Source organism: Elephantulus edwardii, unplaced genomic scaffold (assembly GCF_000299155.1).
Source record: "Elephantulus edwardii isolate Elephantulus edwardi_28Jun2011 unplaced genomic scaffold, EleEdw1.0 scaffold00041, whole genome shotgun sequence".
Lineage (NCBI taxonomy): Eukaryota > Metazoa > Chordata > Mammalia > Macroscelidea > Macroscelididae > Elephantulus > Elephantulus edwardii.
In genome coordinates, this window is record NW_006399791.1 from 9,500,926 (window position 1) to 9,520,492 (window position 19,567).

Here is a 19,567-nt window from a genome sequence, read left to right on the forward strand (position 1 = left end):
TTTCAACTGACGGCGCTTCACCTAGCAGTTGAAAACTTGACCTGGGTGCTGTTGAGACTCCTATAGCCATTAGGAGGGAGATTCTATTTAAAATGGGAGGGTAGAGGCTAATTTCTTCACTAATAAGGAAGGGCCAAGGAGGGAGGAAGAGAGATCCAGGCGACGAGACCCCTCTTTGCTGGCCATCAGCAGGACATGCACAAGTCTCTAGTCCTAGCCTGTTGCTTACAGAACAAGGATATGGTTGGTGCAGGAGAGAGGGTGGAATCTACTCCCTCTACCTACCCTAGTCCCAGCTCCTAAGTGCCCTGGTAGGCTTCTCTGGTTAACTCTTCCAGCTCTTGGTGCTGATAAAGGAGACGTGGCCCCTGATGGCTGTTCCAGCCTCTAATTGCTCTGGCAGGGCACATCCGCTCCTTAATTAGCAAAAGCCACAATATCCTGGCGGCTCAGAGAGAGTGGCCCTAATTGTATTTCTGCAGCAGCTGAAGGATAATTACCCTTCACTATTGCTGCTGCTTTAAATTCTTTTTAATTGCGACCTCTTCCTCTTCATCCTTGGGTTTGCTCCCTACCCAGAGTGGACAAGGGCTTGGTTCGGGACAGAGCAACTAGGACAGAGCGGGACATGTGGAGCTGTCAGTACAGTCAGTGCTCAGTTCTGCTGCGCCAACACCTTCTAGCTGTCAGTCAGAAGTGAGGCAGAGCTCTGCTGTGAGCCCAAGTCCAAGGAGTTCTTGTGTGGGAGATGCCAGGGACCAGTGTCCCTTTCCAAGTATCTGCGAAGTCTCTCCTCTCCCCATCCATTCATCCAGCCCCCAGGGAAGCCTCAAGGGAGTTAGACGCCCTTCCCACCATCCTATTGAACTTATCAAGGAAGGAAGAATGATAATTTCTATATTTTTTTTTAAATCATCATCATAGTATATCTCTCTTTGCTGTTGTTGAAAGAAGGTCAGTATATCACCTTGGGGGCATTGTTTCCATGACAAAGACCAGAATGTGAACACTGGAGGCCAAGGTCAAGGTACAAGGTGTTAGCAGAAGAGGCCAGCACGGTACATATTCCCTGAGAAATAGGGTTTTCCCAGGGCTCTCTCAAATACACTTAAGGTGGAAATAGATAAGCTAAAAAGAGTGTTACAAAGGGATTCTGGACTGAAGCGTGTCAGCCTTCTGGACATTTCCTTGAGGACTGTCCAAGCGGGCCCTGGCTCTACACTGCGGAGGGCGCTGGGAGAGCAAGGCCTGTCCTCGGAGCTAATTGTAACACCTCCAAAGCATATTGCACAGTCTGACTCGTAGAATATAAGATTGGTTGGCAAAGAGGCAGAGTTCACGAGATATGAACACAAGTCCATTCCCACAGGCCTTTGTCCTTGCAGGTTCAAAGATGGGCTTGAGTCTGATTGTGGGCTGCGTCTTTTAAACTCTTTCACCATGGCCTCTGTCCGTGCATGGGGGACATGTGAGAAGCAGAAATGGCAGCTGTGGTCTCGTGGAAGAGTCCACGAAGAAGGGACGTGGCCTTAGCCCACCTGCATATACTCTCCGCTTTTGAGACTTTGGAGCTTTTGACGGCTCTGGAGCCATCAGTCCCCGTCCCCTTGTTCCTGTCAATCCCTTGTCTCTTTTTACTTTATGACAGTCAGAGCTAACAATGATCCTGGTGCAGCCACTCCATGTAACTATGGTAACAATTAACTGAGCCTTCATTTCCTTTCATGGAGTAGGTTAGGGGATCTTTTGATTTGGCTTTATGAACACATGTGGGCTCCAGGGTTGACTCAATAACAACAACAACAAGGAACAGGAGAGGGGGAAAGCAGAAAAGAATTTAGGGCTAAAGTCTCCATTCTCATGAAGAGAAAGTCGTGGGACATGTCCTAAGAGCAGGCGGTGGGATTCATTCAAACATTCGTGAACTCTCACAATAAATACTCCTCAGCTTTGTGGAATCACAGATGTCCACGACATTGAAACCAGTAACTACTGCCGTGGACTTGACTGTGACTCACAGTAGCCTCATGCGAGCCAGAATAGAAACAAGCTTCATGTGGTTTCCAAGGGCTGATTTTTCAAAAGGAGATCATCAGAGTTTTCTTTTTAAGGCACCCCTGAGTGGACTTGAACCCCTAACCTTTCAGTTAGTAACTGTGTGTACTGTTTGCACCACCCAGAGAGACTTAATTTGTGATCTATTTCCTATCTTTGGGCCTCTGATTTGACTGAAGCCCTAGCACAGTCAAACGGCCAGTAAACAAGGTTACTCTTAATAGCACCATCAAGATCACACAGCTGTCCATTACTAGCATCCCCCCTCACCATAGCCAAGAAAATACCAACCTTGGGTTCTCTAGCAGGGAATTTCCTGGCTGCTGGAGATGTTCTCCATTTCAGACAGAAGGAACTTCGGTGCCTTTTCCTTTTAGAGAAGGGCAGATCACAATACAGCACCTGCCTCCCTCAGTAGCATTGATTGGCACAAGGAGGAAGGAAACAGACCTGCCCAAGGCCATGGCCACGTGAACTGGGATAATCTCCAGCCCCAGGAACCCAGGAATTGTCCTGCACCTACCTGACAAGCACTGCACTTACCTGACAAGCACTCCTGGGACATCATAGGGTTATCCTCTTCACCCGTACAGAGAGTTTGTTACTTGACATTGGGAATCAAAGCCAGAGAGCAGCTGGGAAGAATGAAATCATAAAAGTGGGAAAAGCACATAGAACCATTAGAAGATAAAGATGAGTAGAGTGAACTTAAAAAATGAGATACTGGTTCACGATTTCTAACGCAGCCCAACCCTCCTCTACCTTCCTGTCTTCAATACCCCAAGGTGTCACAAAATCTCCAGGAGTGACCAATTCCAAGCCTTTGGAGAAAATAATCAAGCATCCCTGAGCCTTCAGTGTGCTAAGAACAATAATCTGGACTGACTTGAAAAGATGATCAGATGTGATAAAATGAGGAACAAAAGAAAAGAAAAAAGATCTAAAGAACAACGTGTTAGGCAGATGTGTTCAGATATCTAGCTATAAATACCTGGGCGGAAACGTCAGTCTTCCGGGTCAGATGCCGCTGATAGTAGCCAGAGCAGATACTGGATCCTGGATCTCGGAATCTCGAGCTTTATCCTTTGCTGCTGGATGAACTAGAAGGCACATGCAATAATAAAAAATACCCAGCTCACTCAGCTAGTCAGGAAAGGATAAATGGCATTCTCTGATTGGTTGACAAAGCACTATACAGAACCAATAAGAATGTTCCGCCCTTACTGGGCAATGACATCCCAATTTTCTTCTTGAAAGTAAACCCTTTGTCTCTAAAGAAAATAAATAGAAAAGAAAAAAAAAAGAAAATACGGTTGCTATGGGACACTAGTGATGTGATCAATGGTGACTGCCTGGAGGATTCATAAAGGGAGGCACTTCTTTGAGACTAAAAGACCAGACCAGATGTCTAGTCTGGTCTGTATAGTGACAAGTGAGGGGAAAGTCTTTCAATGCAAAGGTCCCTAAAACTAGGCCTAGTCAGACCACAGAGGGCATTTTTGGCCTTATACTTTGACTGGAATTATAGTGATTTTAACAGTATAATACGTGAGAGGGAAAAGCAGAGGAGAGAAGAAAGTTGGGTATAGTTTCTGAAAAGAAAAAACAACAACAAGAACACACAATCAAAGAAAAAACAACCACACACACAAACTAACAACCCACAGGGGGGGAAAGATATAATAGTAATTACGTAACTAGTTTTGTTGTTGTTTTTGTGCGCTGTTGAGGCAGCTGGCCCTCCAGCCGGTTTTCAGAGGCAGTGAGCCACACTGGAGAAGGGTGCTGCTGGTGGATTTGAACTGCATGCCTTTAGGAATGCAGCGCAGCTTCTTAAAACTAGGCCACCAGAGCTCTCTTAGTTATTTTAACTATGATATGTAATAACTATTAGCTATTTCACAAGATCTGGAGATTTCCTTCCTTCCTGCATTGTCAAGTGACCCTATTGGACAGAGTAGAATCACCCTGGAGAGATTCCAAAAGGCTGGAATCTTTTTGGAAGCAGAATGCCACATCTCTCTCCTGTGGAGAGACTGGTGGGTTTGAATTGCCACAGTTTTGGTGGGCAGCCTAGAGCTTTAGCCATTACACCACTAGAGCTCTTCTGTCAAGTGGCTGCTCAGTTAAACAAGGTGCTTTTTTGGAAAAACACAAGTCGAGCTTTTTACAAAGAAGTGTCCTCGATGAAATAAATACATGTCAATACATGAAATACAGCACAACCTAAAAGTTTCTCTAGCCACTTATTAGTGACTTCCCCTTCAAATGTCCTAAGAGTGAAATGATTTTCCATCCAGATGTTCCAGAGGTGCACAGGCAGGCGCGACTGTGAGAAGCAGTCCTTGTCTGCCAGTCAACAGAACTTGAAAAAAGCAAAGTAATAGAAGCCTTAGGCACCACTTCTTAGCGCTGGGAAGGCAGCAGGCAGTTCTGGGAGGAAGAGAATTTTGAAATGGTGGATGGAGGGTGATGCTGGTCATTATGGCTAAGAGCCCCATATCCACCTACCTGTGGTGTCAGTTCAGTCCTGAGGCAAGATGAGGATAGGGAGCTTTCTGGAACCCAGACACCCTTCCCATACCTCTTACTTAGAAGAAAGAGGAGTGAGCATGACATTTCTCTAAAGTTTTAAAGGAGAGGGTCGTATGCAGTGGTGGTAAGGTAGGCACTCTGCCTTGAACCTTGAGTTAAACTGGGGGTGGGGGGGATTCACCTTCTAGAAATTCTTTTTCTCCCCTAGGAATGAAAAGAAATGGGGTGTCTCCTGCCCAGCCCCATGAGGGAGAAGGCTCCCCAGCAGATATTTTAAGATAATCAAGGTGCTCTTGGATAATCAGTAGCTAAGGCTGCTCCACTAACCGTAACCAAGGCAACAGGAAGCAGGGACTGCGTCTAGTTGCCTGGTAACCACACTCTAGTGCCCCAGTCCAGTCTGTTGTCCCCCTCCCCCACCTCTGTTAGCCCTTTTGTGATAGTGTCTTCCTTCCATTGCTTTTATTTTTTTCAAGCGCCCCACACCCCCCAATCCCTGACAGAACAATGATCTCTGTCTCTCCTACAAAGAGCGCCTTGGGGTCCTTGGGGGTAGACAAGCAGAGCTGGATGTTAACATTTGACAGATCTCATCTACACTCAAATACCAGGGTCTAATAAAAGTGCTTGTCACCTCAACTCCTGCACCCTCTCCCTCAACGCTCACGGTTTTTCGGTTTTTCGTTGCTTTCACCCACTTCCCTCTTCAGGCTTCCCTAGATTGAAGCGAGTCAGCAGTTGTGACAGAGAGAGCGCAAATGGGGGCCAAACGTGCTGATCACAAGCCAGCATTTCTCAGTCTATCCTCTTGCCCCCCTTAGCCCTGCCACTTCACCTCAAATGTTTCCACTGGTGGTGTCAACCAGAACCCTGGTCGCTTCGTCCTGGATGAACTTTGCTTCACCTCACGGCCATCTCCACTTGAGGTCTGAGCGACTGCGAGCGCTTTTGGAAAGGGCCACAGAATCTACCTGAGAACCCGCTAGCCTGGGCGCTGTCCACGCTCCGGTGCTGAACACGAACGGTGGAATTCACCATGGGCCCCACAGGAGCCCATTGGGAATCGAGGTCAGGCTCCGGGCTCACCGGCTGTGTTGGTGAGACCACGACCAACGGAAGTGTGACCAACCAAAGAGGGCGGGATGCACTTTTTCTGGACGGAGCACTCTACCCGGTGCCTCTCCATCCCCCTCTCCCAGGTGGTGGATACAGCGGGGGAAAAATACCATTTGCATTGCATGATCACCTCGTAGTCTCTCCGTTACCCTGAGTATCTGCAGACAAAATTCCAGGGCTCTTGGCGCTCGGGGCCAAGGGATCTCAACACACATCTTCTTTTCTTCTCGAAGATTGTAGCGGGTCGTGGCAGGCGAGACCTAGAACACCAAGCCGACAGCTTCCAGAGAAGCTGGAATCGGGAATCCGGAGGGCAAGGAGCGCAGAAAACGCCTCGCGCGTCTCTGGTGTGGTGGAGGCTCTCCAGGTCAGGAGAGCGCGCACAGCCCGGGCGCATCTCTGTAGGGCACCAGACCCGGTCAGAGAAACAGCAAACCAAGTTTCCGCGTCGCCAGGCAGGAGTTCTAAAACCAGACGTCCCTACAGAGGGCCTAGTAGCCGGTAGGAACGCTCAGCTGCCAGGCGCAAAGCCACCTCCCGCTCCCCAGGTGCCCTCCCCGCTATCCACGTCCCGGGCACAGCACCTTTGACACATGCCACGACAGCCCTCCTGTGAAGCAGCCCCAGGCTCAAGTTGGGACCCCAACCTGAGGCAGCTGCTCCTCGAATCCCGAGCCCTCGATCTTAAAGAAGGGGCCAGGACAGCAAACTGGCTACGATTTTACCTGGCTTGTCTCGCCACCGTTGGGAAAGGAACCTTACTGCTCTCCACTTCTCTCTGCAAGAAAGCACCTTTCAGGCGAGCCCCCTGCCCCCATCCCCACTTCTCCGAAAGCCGCAGAAAAGGGGAAGCGGAGTGGGAGGGGAGCTGGGGTTTGCGGAGGCCGTTTTGTGAAGCCCGGTTGAATACTTGCCTCTCCAGGGCCGCAGGTCCTGTTCTGTGCAGGAGGCGCGTCTGGAGCCTGGGCAGAGTCCTCAGAGCAAACAGTCGCCACAGCTCTGGGGACAAGAGAAGAACCTCTTTAAAGCCTAGACCAACCCACAGGTGGCCTGTCCGGGCCATGGACGTTCATGACGTCATCCTGAAGGCAGCAGAGTAGGGGGCCACTGGGGGCGGGAGGGGTTGTCGCCGCGCTTCACATCAGAAGTCCCCTGTGGTCATGGCAACAGCTTGCGGAAGTCTGCAGGCCCGCAGCTCTCCTCCTCCTTTCTGTTCTATTAGCCCTATGTGGGCTCCAGGATCCCGCACTCCCTTCAGAAGAGGCTGAGGGTCTCATTAATGCTCAAACTGGCTTTCTGGCCCCAGGCAAGGGCCACCTCTCTGTCCTGTCCGTGTTCTAGTGCTCAGCAAAGCGGGACTGGAGAAGGGCTTCCTGACTTCCAGCCGGTAACTGGGAAAGCTGCAGGATTCCTGGAGGACCTCCATTCAAAATTCAATTCCTCAGAGACAATTCCTAATCCAGCCCCTTTTCTCGACCCCAGTTTGGTTGAACAGACCCACTGTCCTGACCATACGCAGACATATTCTCCCTGGACCCAAGAATGTGCTTGCTAGTCCTTGTCACCTACCCTGCGCAAACACTCACGCCTGAGTGCAGCACCATCTGCCCAGTCCTGGTCTACGCACTCACAAATGGGGCCCCAAAGCTACTCCATCACTTAAAAACAAAACAAACAAACAAACAAACAAAAAACAAAAAAAACCCCAGCCACACTAAAGGCCCCGCACACAACAAACTCAACCTGGCCTTGGCGCAGGCCCAGTTGTCACCAGGGACCACCGAGTCGGAAAGATTTCACGCGGAGGGTGGCCTTCGTTTCTCCTGCACGCGAGGCTGGCATTATGCCTATAGCAGAGAAACACCTGCTCCTGCTGCAAAGGTTGGGATTCCCAATCCAATCCATGCTCTCCCTTATTTTTGCCCATGTCACCAAGGACATTGGCTCTCCACTTTACTCTGTTTTGAAATGCTTTTGTCTCCACCTCACCTGCTTACTTCATTAATGTCACCTGTTGGGCCTGGTAATCCTTTGAGCTGTCTGCCCCCTGCGTCCCCCACACCACCCACTGACAGTCCCTGTCCAACAGGTGCTCCTGATGGCTGCAGATCTTGCCTTGACACTAGCTGTCTGGTGCCCAGAGGTCCAGCTGTGGGCTGACACGTAGACATCTGTGCTGCTCAAGTCCTGTCAACACAGGCAACCTGATGCCTCCTGCTAGGGAGGGTGGTATGTTTTACTGTGTGCTTTCCATTTTCACATTTCAAAACATGCAAGTATTTGGAAACATTCTTAGAATCATGTTGTTCATTGATGACATAGGTATTTGATCACGGACATAAAGCATTCATTACATGTTTAAATGGAAGGCACACGATGATCATTTATAAACACGAGGAAACATAGGAAGGGAAATCTCTCTCAATCACTCTCAGACATGCCCTCTAAACAGACAATGATTTACATTTCTGAGCTCTGGTGATACAATCGTTAAATACTAGCTGCTGGTTGAACCTACCAAGAACTCCTCAGGAGACACACCCTGTGTGTCGCTCTGCTAAATTAAACTCTATATGTTCAAACCATTAGAAATGCCATGGGGAAAAGATAGGCAATCTCTTCTCATATGATCTACAGTCTCAGAAACCCAGTGGAGTATTGTCAACTGTCAGTTCCAGCTTGACAGCAATGGAGAGAGAGAGAGAGAGAGATTGATTTGTTCTGAGGAAATGGCTCATATTCTTGAAGAAGCTGGCAGGTTTCAGGTCCATAGGTCAGAGCTCCAGATAAGCATCTGGGAAGCTAATGAGTTCAAGCTGTCAGACAGCAGACAGGGTCTCTGACTGCTGGTTTCAGACACTGCCGACTTCAAATGGAGATGAATCCAAAGACTCAAAGTTCATTGGTGAGGAGCAGGCCTTCAGATACTGACTTTGCTTTTCTGGCTTCAAAAGATGATGTGTCCAGTGGTCCACAAGTACGGTAGGCCACTGATTCAAGTCCAGAGATCAGGACCCAAATTTAAGTCAGATCAGATAGAAAGCTCTCTAACTTTCCCCACATCTACACAGTTAATTATGGCCACATCCTTGAGAATGCCTTCCCTTCTCCTCTATAATTGCTCTCTAGTTTTCTGTCTGGTTTTATGCTACTAAGTCTTCAAAATGTGTTGACATATAATTATTGTTCATATTTAGAAAATTAGAAATACTTGTTTATTATTTTTGTTAGAGATCTTTGGGCTTATGAAAATATTTTCCAATTTGCATTCTTACAATTGATTTTTGTTTTATTTCATTCTTCTTGGTTTCAAACTTCTTATTATCAAAGCCTAAATTTTATAAAACTCAAGAAAAGAAAGTACTAAACTCTATTTTGTTGTTGTTATGAGCCATTGAGTCAGCTGTGACTCATAGCGACCCAATGCACAATAGCTCTGAATTCTGCTCTGTCCTGAGCCAATCTTATTGTCTCCAACCCCAGTTACTGCTTTCCTCTCCTATGCCCTTCCTCCACCCCTCCAAGTATGATATCCTTCTCCAGGGACTGGTATCTCCTGGCAACATGTCCAAAGTATGTGAGACAGAGCTTTGAAATCCTAGCCTCAAAGAAAAATTTGGTTTCACTCTCTCTAGGACAAAACAGTTGGTTCTTTTGACAGTTGATCGTATGTTCAATGCTCTTCTCTGACACCACAACTCAAAGGCATCAAGTCTTCTTCTGTCATCTTTAGTCATTGTCCAGGTCTCTGATCCATAGCAATAATTGTGAAAACCATGGCCTGAATCAAGCATGCTTTAGTCTCTAGAATGATATTGCTGCTCTTCAGAAGCAGGAGAGGTTGACAGGGTGGTTTTAACTTAAAAGAGTCTAATTTTAAGTTGACTGGAATAGTTCAATTGGATATGATATTAATAATTGGAAGTTATTTTTCTGTAGCACTTTGAAATTGTAATTTCGATCTTAACTGTAGTTGGTGAAAAACAGATTTAACTTGTTTTTGCTTATTAAGTCTTTTCTCTTTCATTATCATTATTATTTTCTTTTGATGCTTGATATTCCATAGGTTCACTCTAGCATGCCTTTTATTTTTTAAAAGTTCACATCTGTGCTCGCTCCAGCAGCACATATACTAAAAGTTCACGTCTTTTTAAAAAAATTGGCTTTAATTATTCTCAGAATTTATAGACTTTTTTCAATCTGAAAATTCATGTTTTTTCCTTTTTCACAAATTCTGGAACATTCTAAACTGTTATGTCTTCTAATATCGCTTCTACATCATCACTTTATCTTTTTAAAATTTAATTTTATTAATTAAAGTCCCATGCAAACTGAGTGCATATTTTAAACTTACTTATGTAAGTTAGTACTATTCATTCAAATGTAGCCACTCAAATCGCATGCCAAGAAGCTGTCAAAAATGCCAAACTCAGTCTTCCAATAACTTCCTCAGTACCTGCTTCCCCTTCTTTTAGACACTGGTATTTTTCCATCTTCAAAATTAAGTTCCCCTTTCTGATTATGTAACAGTTTATAGACATCAGTGTAGTTGTTTATAATCACATTTCTGTCAATAAAGTGTTTTTCTCTTTCAGAGTAATGGATTTTTTTTAATTCTATCATCAGTATTTTTTTTTTCATAGTAATGTCTTTCATTTCACTAGCATGGCTGTCTTCCTTTATATCTTCCAGCTTACAGGCTGTCTCTTAGCTAAATGTCCTTTCTGCTCCTCTTTGCTTAATGACCACCAAAGGTAATGTTTCTCTGGTGGTTCGAATTCACTAGCAGCTCTATGGCAGACAGATCACTTTATTTACTTTTTTCCTTATTTAATCATTCACCTCATTTCTTTTCTCTCTTTTTTAAATGAAAGTTTATAGAGAACTTGGATTTCCATTCATTCATTGTTGCATTTTCCTCCTTGTGCACCCTCAGATCACTTTTTTTTTAAAAATAAAAATAAATGTCCGATCTCCAGACATGAGGACATTTCCTGGGGTTTGGTTTTGTTCTTAGCAGTAACTTGAAAACTCTGTGCTGCCTGACGTGAAGTGGGTGAATTCACTGTGCTTTACACACAGCTCTCTGATTCGATGCTCAGGTGTGGGGCTATTGTCTTGAGGTGGATGTCTTCTGAACCCTCACACAGCAAGCAGGTCTCTTACCACCTCTAGTCCAATTTCCTTTCCATATAAGTGTCATTTTGAAATGTCAGCCCACCTGGAAACTTGTTGCCACCTACAAAATGCCTGACCTCAGAATCATCTGACATCTAGTTCAGACTCTCCAGATGCTGAGGAACGAAAGTGTAAGAAGACTTGAGGAAACTTTCAGTGCCTGTGAGCGTATTGTCATTTGGTTCCTGAAGACCAGGGCTTCATACTGGTTCACACATTCCTGTTCAACCTACTATGGAGAATTTGCATTTCCACCTCAGATATACAGAATTTGAGTCTACATTTTATCAAGATTTACCAGGCTATCCTGAAGGGGATAACGTTGGGAATCTTGTTATAACAACAAAGAAATGTATTAGAAAGAAGGATGACTCCATGTGGGATAATGGTAGGGGTCTATTTGCTTTTCACACGGTCACTATGAGTTAGAGTTGGCATGCAGGCACCCAGGAACAGCCTTACACTTCTCACCAAACTATGAGACGCATTCTCTTTAAAATATAGAAATGACTATTTATGATCAGCATGGTACTGGGCTGGGAAGAAAAAAACCACCAAATTATCTTCATTTGTAGATTATGAGTCCATTTACATAGAAAAGACAAGAGAATTTACATATTATATGAACTAATAAGGAAGCTCTGGTGGCCTGATTCTTTTTGGTACAATGACTCTGTCTATTCCCTCCATCTCCTTTTATAAAAAAAAAAATTATTCACTGTTGCACATTTTCTCCCCCTTCCTCCTTCTCCTCTGGTCTACCCCACAATGCACCCCTTGTTCCAGATTGTTCTCATATGTATAATATAGTTGTTGTTAGGTGTCATCAAGTTCAGTATGACTTACAGTGATCCTATGAACAAGAGATCTGAACGCAATCCTGTTCTGAGCCATCCTCACATTTCCTGACACACAAGAGCCATTGCAGCAGTCACGGTGTCAATCCACTTGCTTGAGGGTCTTCCTCTCCTTCACTGACCCTCCACACTTCCCAAAATCACGTCCCTCTCCAAGGAGTAGCCCCTCCTAGCAACATGTCCACAGTATGTGAGGCAAAGCTTCGACTTTTTGCCTTCAAAGAGCACTCCAGCTGCATCCTCTCTAAGACATATCTGTTCTCTTGGCCGTCCATGGAATGTTCAGTGCTCTTCTCCAACATCACGGCTCAAAGATGTCAATTCTTTTTCTGTCATACTTACTCATTGTCCAGATTACTCATATGTTCCAATGTCATGTTCATTATCTAGCCACTCCCCAACCTCCCCATATCTGTACTATTTTATAACAGCAGTGTTATGCATTATTTCTCCTTTTGCGACTGAGATATTTTACTTAGCACAATGTCCTCAAGGCTCCCCTATGTTATGTAATTTTTTATGAGTTCCTTGTTTTTCAATGTTGTATAATATTCCAATGTGTTAATGTACCATAGCTTTTCTATCCATTTATTTGTTGATGAACACCTGGGTTGCTTCTATTTCTTTGCTATTGTAAATAATGCAGCAATCAACATGGACGTGCATACATCTTGTTTCTTTAGGGTATATTCCCAGTAGTGGAATTGTTGGGTCAAATGGTATTTCTATTTCCAACTTTTTTGAGAAAGTGCCAGACAACCTTCCATAGTGTCTGTACCATTTTACATTCTTCCCATGAACTGTGAATAAAGTTTCAACTTCTCCACAACCTCACCAGCATTTGTTGTTTGTCTTTCATCTTCTTTTGATGCTTCCTGGGTCATTCAACATATTTCCTACAGCACCTTTCAATATTGCGAATGGAGGCTTAAATTTGCTTTTCACTTCTCTCAGCTTGAGAAATGCAGAGCGAGTTCTTATCTTTTTATTCTCCAATTTTAGCTCTCTGTGTATTTTATTACAATGCTTTGCTTTGCCTTTTAGAGCTGTCCTTTGAAATCTTCTGTTTATCCCTTTAACTTCATCATCTTTTCCCTTTGTTTTGGCTTCTCCACACTCTAGTGCAATTTTCAGTCTCATCTGACATCCATTTTGGTTTTTTCTTTTTCCTCTGTCTTTATAATGATCCTTTTCTCTCTTCATGGATGAAAAGTCATCTTTGAGTCAATCACAACTCATTTGGTCTTTGATCGCTGGTGTTCAATGCTTCAAATCTAAAGATGATGTTGAAATTCAGGTGGAATAGACTTAGGATCATATTTTTGTTCTTAAAAATAACTTACATTAATTAAAAATTAAAAAATTTAAGAATTCAGTTTCCAATATAGATTGTATCTCAATATAAAGAAAACAAATTCTTACCACTGGACTACATCATGCTAGATGGAGTAAGGACTGAAGTTGTCAGTTATTTCATCTTACTTGGATCCACAATCAACACCCTTGGTACCAGTAGTCAGGAAATCAGAAAATGTATTGCACAGGGAAAGGCTGTAGTCAGGGACCTTTCCAAATTGAGGAGCAATGATATCAGTTTGAGAACTAAAGTGTGTCTGATTCAGGCCATGGTATTTCACATCACTTGCTATGCATCTGAGAACTGGACAGTGAATAAGAATGACAGAAGAATTGACACCTTTGAGCTGTGGTGTTGGAAAAGAACACTGAATATCCCATGAAATGTGAAAAGAACAAATACGTCTTGGAGAAGGTGCAGCCAGAGCGTTCCTTGGAGGCAAAGACAATGAAGCACCATCTCACATACTTTGAACATGTTGCTAGGAGAGGCTATTCCTTGGAGAGGGGGAATGTGGAGAGTCTGCCAAAGAGAGGAAGACCCTTAATGATATGGATTGACACGGTGACTGCTGCAGCGGGCTCTAGTGGTCAGGAAGTTTGAGGATGGTGCAGGACAGGACAGGGTTGAGATCTGTTGTGCACAGGGCTGCCGTGAACTCGACTCGATGGCAACTAATCAACAGCAACAAGTGGCCAAAACCTAACCAACAAGAACAAGTGGAGAAGGAGTAGAGCTGCCAACAGAAAGGCAACCAGCTTGGACCCACCAGCTAGCTGCTCTGTGTGTGAAAGATGTGCAGTCTTTTCTTGTGCCATTTACAGCCTCTGACAACCTGCTAGAGGGTTAGTTATGAGTTGGCTCTGATTCAACAGCCTTAAACAGGAGCAATATATTCATGGAAAACTAAACTCCTTCAAGTAGAACAAGGATTCCCACCCCCGCCCCAAGCACTTCAATTCAACCATGTATATGATATTAGTAAAGGCAATTAGGTAAGAAACAGAAATAAAAGGCATGGGCCCTGGAAAAAAGAAGTGAAACCATTTCAATAGATGGTGTGATTTTTTTACAGAGAAAGCCTTGAAGAATCTACCATTATTAAAGCTATTACAGGAGTTTAACACAGTTCTAGGGTACATGATCAATATACAAAAAATCAACTGTATTTCTTACACTAGCAATGAGCAATTCATAAATGTAATTTAAAACTAATTCCATTTATAATAGCACCTGAAAAGAAGCAATATTTAGGAATCATTTTAGCCAATCAGGCGCAAGACTTACACATTGAAAAGTAGCATTGTTGAAAGAATTTTTAATAACATTTTGTAGTGACTTGGGTGAAACTTTACAGAGCTCATTGGTTTTCCATTCAACAATTTGTTGTTGTTGTTAAGTGCTGTTGAGTAGCAGGTGACTCATAGCAACCCTATGAAGGAGAGTCCTCAATGCAACAATTTAGACATATTTTAATTTGTAACATTGATTCTAATGCCCCCATATAGCTGCCTTCTTCCCACCTCCTTCCTGTGTTTCCCATTTCCTGTGCTCCCCTTGGCCCTCTTTCCCTGCCCTCTGAGGCTTTATCTCTGAGCCAATGCTGCCCTTTTGATTTCCTGTGGTTGATTGCTCTGGGAGGTGGGTGCTGTCCTGGTGTTAATTACTCACCTGTCTCTTGTTTGGCTGAAAACTGAGCCATGAGAGTGGCTTAGAGAGTTAAAGAGTGGCATTTTGTCATTTTGTTGCATTACATTAATGACAAAACCCATCTTGTAACACCGCTCCTCCCAATCCCTCCTTTTGAGTCTTGCTTCCCTTACTCCTTTGATACTATTCCTTCTCGCCTCCTAAGTTTGGTGCCCTTTTGATCTTAGATGGTTGACCTTTCACCAGCGAGTACCACCTGGTGTCACTGGTCACTGTGTAGGCCTATCTATTTGGCTGAAAGTTGAGCCATGGCTGAGAGTTTTGTTTCAGGTGTGAAGGGTAACAAACAGCCTATGTTCAGGGCTCTATTAGAGCCAGTCTCTATCAGATTGGCAAGCTTGGCCATTTTTAGGATTTTGAACTTGTTCCACATTTCTCTTTCATTCTGTCTAAGACTTTACTGTGGCCCTTTTTAGAATGGTTAGCAGTGATAGTGGGCGTGCTCGAAGTCCTTTGGTATCAAGGCCATGCAGGTTTGCAAAGTCTGTTAGTTCTTTGGGATAACTTCTATACAACTTGACTTTTCTCCCTCGTCTTTATTCTGGACAAGGAGGGACCAATAGCGGTGCTTGAATGAATCTTTACAGCCTTTTAATACCCTATTTGATACTCACCAAATAATAATTATGAACAATATATAGTCAGGGACTGCAGTCTTCAGTATGGATTGAGACTCAGTATCAAGAAAACAAAGATTCTCACCACTGGGTCGATTGGCAGCGTCATAATAGATAGTGAAGAGACTGAGATTGTTCACAGTTTCGGTTTGCTTGGATCCATTGTCAACACTCTTGGCACTAGCAGCCAGGAAATGAAAAGATGTATTGTGATGGGAAAGTCTGCAATTAGAGACCTCTCTAAAGCGCTGAAGTGCAAAGATGTCAGTCTGGAGATTAAGGTGCTCCTGATACAGGCCATGGTCTTTGCAATTACTTGTTATGCATCGGAGAGCTGGACAATGACTAGGGATGATAGAAGGAGAATTGATGATGTCTTTGAGCTGTTGTGTTGGAGAAGAGTATTGAATATACCATGGACTGCTAGGAAAACAAACAGGTTTGTCTTGGAGAGGGTGAAGCCGGACTGCTCCTTGGAGGCAAAGATTCTGAAGCTCAGTCTAACATATTTTGGACGTGTTGCAAGGAGGAACCAGCCCTTGGAGAGGGACATCATGCTTGGGAGGGTGGAGGGACAGCACAGGAGAGGAAGACCCTTGAAGAGATGGATTGTTTCAGTGACTGGGGTAATAACGGGGGCACGGTGAGATTGGCACAGGATAGGGCAGAGTTTAGGGCTGTTGTACATAGGGTCGCTATGAGTCGCAGGCCACTCGACAGCACATAGCAACAACAACAACAAGTGTAGAATATTGTCTTTGTGCTCTCTATATATGCCAATTGACCTTGCTCTACCCTGAGATTATGGTCCCAAGCAGTGAACGAATTTAAAGAATATTTTAAAAAAAATAAATAAAAAGACATCCTGTTCATGCGTTGGAAGATTTACATTGTGAAGATGGCAATCCCTCCTAATTTCCTATCAAAACACCAGCTGCCTTTTTTCCCTCCAAGAAATTAACTAGTTGATCATAAAATTCATGTGAAAATACAAAGGGTCCCAAATGGCCTAGATAATTTTGAAAAAATTAGAAGAATGTTGGAAGATTCACGCTTTGTCACAAAACTTACTATGAAGCAACTGCAATCACGACTTACTAAAAGCAGTAATTTTGCACTGACATCGGGCTAGACGTGTAGATCAATGACACAGAATGGAAACATTCAGAATTAAATCTATATGTCTACAGTCAATTGATTTTCAAAAGACTGCCAAAACCAATTCAATGGGGAAAGATGGTTTTGTCAACAAATAGTGGTGGGAAAACTGATATTCAGTGCAGAAGAATGGATTTAGACCTGTACCTCAGACAATATGCAGAAATTTACTAAAAGTGGATCAAAGGACTAACTGTAAGGGCTAAAACTTTAAAACCCTTGAAGGAAAACATAAATCTAAACACTTGTAATTTTAAATTAGGCAATTATTTCTTAGTTTTAACACTTGAAGCACAAATAAAGAGAAAAATTCTAAATTAGGCTTTTAAAAAAATGTAAAACTTATGGATTTTAAAGGGCACTGAGGCAGGTGGCCTAGTGGCAAGAGGCTGCACTGCAATCCCAAAGGCATGTAGGTCGAGGCCACCAGCTTCTCCAAGGGAAAAGGATGGGCCATCTGCAATTAACTGCCTCTGAAAATCCGTTGGAGGGTCAGCTATGGGTCAGTTCCTATTCTATGGTACATAACAATAACAACAATGACAAAGCTAAGTTTAGAAGAGGCTGTGGCACCAGCGATATCATTATTAATGTCAGATGGATCCTGACTGAAACCAGATAATACCAGAAGAACGTCTATTTGTGTTTTACTGACTATGCAAAAACATTTGACTATGTGAATCATAACAAATTATGGTTACCCACTGAAAAAATCAGAATCCCAGAACATTTACTTATGCTCATTTGAAACCTATTACTAGACCAAAAAGCTCTTGTCTGAACAAAACAAGGGAGCACAGCATGGTTTAAAATCAGGAAGAGTATATTCTTTCAGTGTTGCATCTTTCTCCACACCTATTAAATCTACACACTGAGAAAATAATTTCAGAAGCTAGACTCTGAAGAGAATACGTCATCAGGATAGGATGAAGACTGATAAACAACCTGGGTTATAGCTTTCTTGCTAAAAGTGAGGACTTGTAATGCTTGCTGCACAAGATCAAAGACTACAACCTTTAGTATGGATTATATGTCAACATCAAGAAGACACAAATTCTCACCAATAGACAGCATCATGATAGATGGAGAAAAGATGGAAATTGTCAATTATTTCATTGTGTTTGGATTCACAATTAACACCCTTGGTACCAGCAGTCAAGAAATCAGAAGACGTGGTGCATTGGGAAAGTGCAGTCAGGTACCTCTCCAAAGTACTGAGGAACAATGATGTGTGTTTAAAGGCTAAGGTGCACCTGATTCAGGCCATGGTCTTTTCAATAACTTGCAATGCCTCTGAGAGATGGAGAATGGGTAAGAATGACAGAAGAATTGATGCCTTTGCGTTGTGCCATTGGAGGAAGTACTGAATATCCCTTGAACTGCCAAGGGAGCAAAGAGATGTGTCTTGGAGAAAGTGCAGCCAGAGTGCTCCTTGGAGGCAAGCATGGTGAAGCTTCATCTCATATACTTTGGGGATATTGTTAGGAGAGGCTATTCCCTGGAAAGAGACATTATGCTCGTCAAGGTGGAAGATTAGTGAAAGAGAGGAAGACCCTCAATGAGATGGATTGACACAGTGACTCTAGCAATGGGCTCAAATGTGTCAGGGCTGATGAGGATGGTGCAGTGTAGGACAGGGTTCAGATCTGCCGTTCATAGGGTCACTGTGAGTCGTACTCAACTCAATGACACCTAACAGCAATTAAGAAAATGAGGTTTAGCCATCTTTTTCCTGATCTAGAAAAAACAATAAGAAAGAAAAGAAAATGAAAAGACAGCCTAGAAAATATTTATAGATAATATATCTGATAAAATTCTAGCTTTCAGTCTATAAAAGGAACTTTCACAATCAATAATAAAAAGACAAATTGTTGTTAGATGCTGTCAAGCGCACTCCCTCTCCTAGCTGTCCTGTGAAAAGCAGATTGATATCTTGTCTGTTCCTGTGCCATCCCCACAATCGCCACCACACACTTTACTGGAGTACCAGTCACTGTATTAATGAATCCATCCCCTTGAAGGTCTTCCTCTTCTTTAATCAACCTCTGCTTTTCCAAGCAAGATGTCCTTTTCCAAGGACTGTACCTTCCTGATAACATGCCCAAAATATGTGAGACCAAGTTTCACCATCCTTGCCTCTCAGGAACACCTGGCTGCACTTCTCCCAAGAAAGACTTTTTTTTGGTTTTTTTTGCAGTCCAACACTCTTCATGTACACATCAATGCAAAGGTCTTCCATATTTATTGTCCAGCTTTCACATATGCCTCAACAATTGAAAATACTGAGTCAGGCACAGCTTAGTCTTTAAGTTAAGATTTTGCACTTATTTTAGAGGTCCTTGGCAAGAAATTTGTACAATACAATTCAACTCTTAATTTCTTCTCTATGATTTGCACAGTCAGACCCTCAGGTGCATCCAGCACCAGCCTGCCACAACAACATGCATTTACATGAAAGCATGCTGTCCCAAACACCAATGGCAAACACAAATGCAGCACAAAGGCTTACAAATACGTATGTACTTCATTAAAGAAAAGCTAGGAACAACGCTAGAAGTCCTAATTCACAACATAAACAGTCTTCCAAGTATCCTGAAAAACCTACAACCAGGAGAAGATAAAGTAGATTAATGGGATCTTCTAAGAATCAAATCGCTATACACATCCACAAACTTCCCCAACAGGGTAAAAAGGGAAGCCACCGACTGGGAAAAAGTATTTGGTAATGATATATCAGATAAGGGACTTATATACAGAATTTATAAAATACTTGAGCACCATAGCAAGATAAATAATCCAATAGAAAAATGGGCACAGGATATGAACAGACACTTCACCGAAGAAGACATTCAGATGGCAAACAAACACATGAAGAAATGTTCAAAATCCCTAGCTCTAAGGGAGATGCAAATTAAAACAACTATGAGATATCATCTCACCCCAGTCAAAATAGCAAAATTTAACAGAACAGCAAGCAACAAATG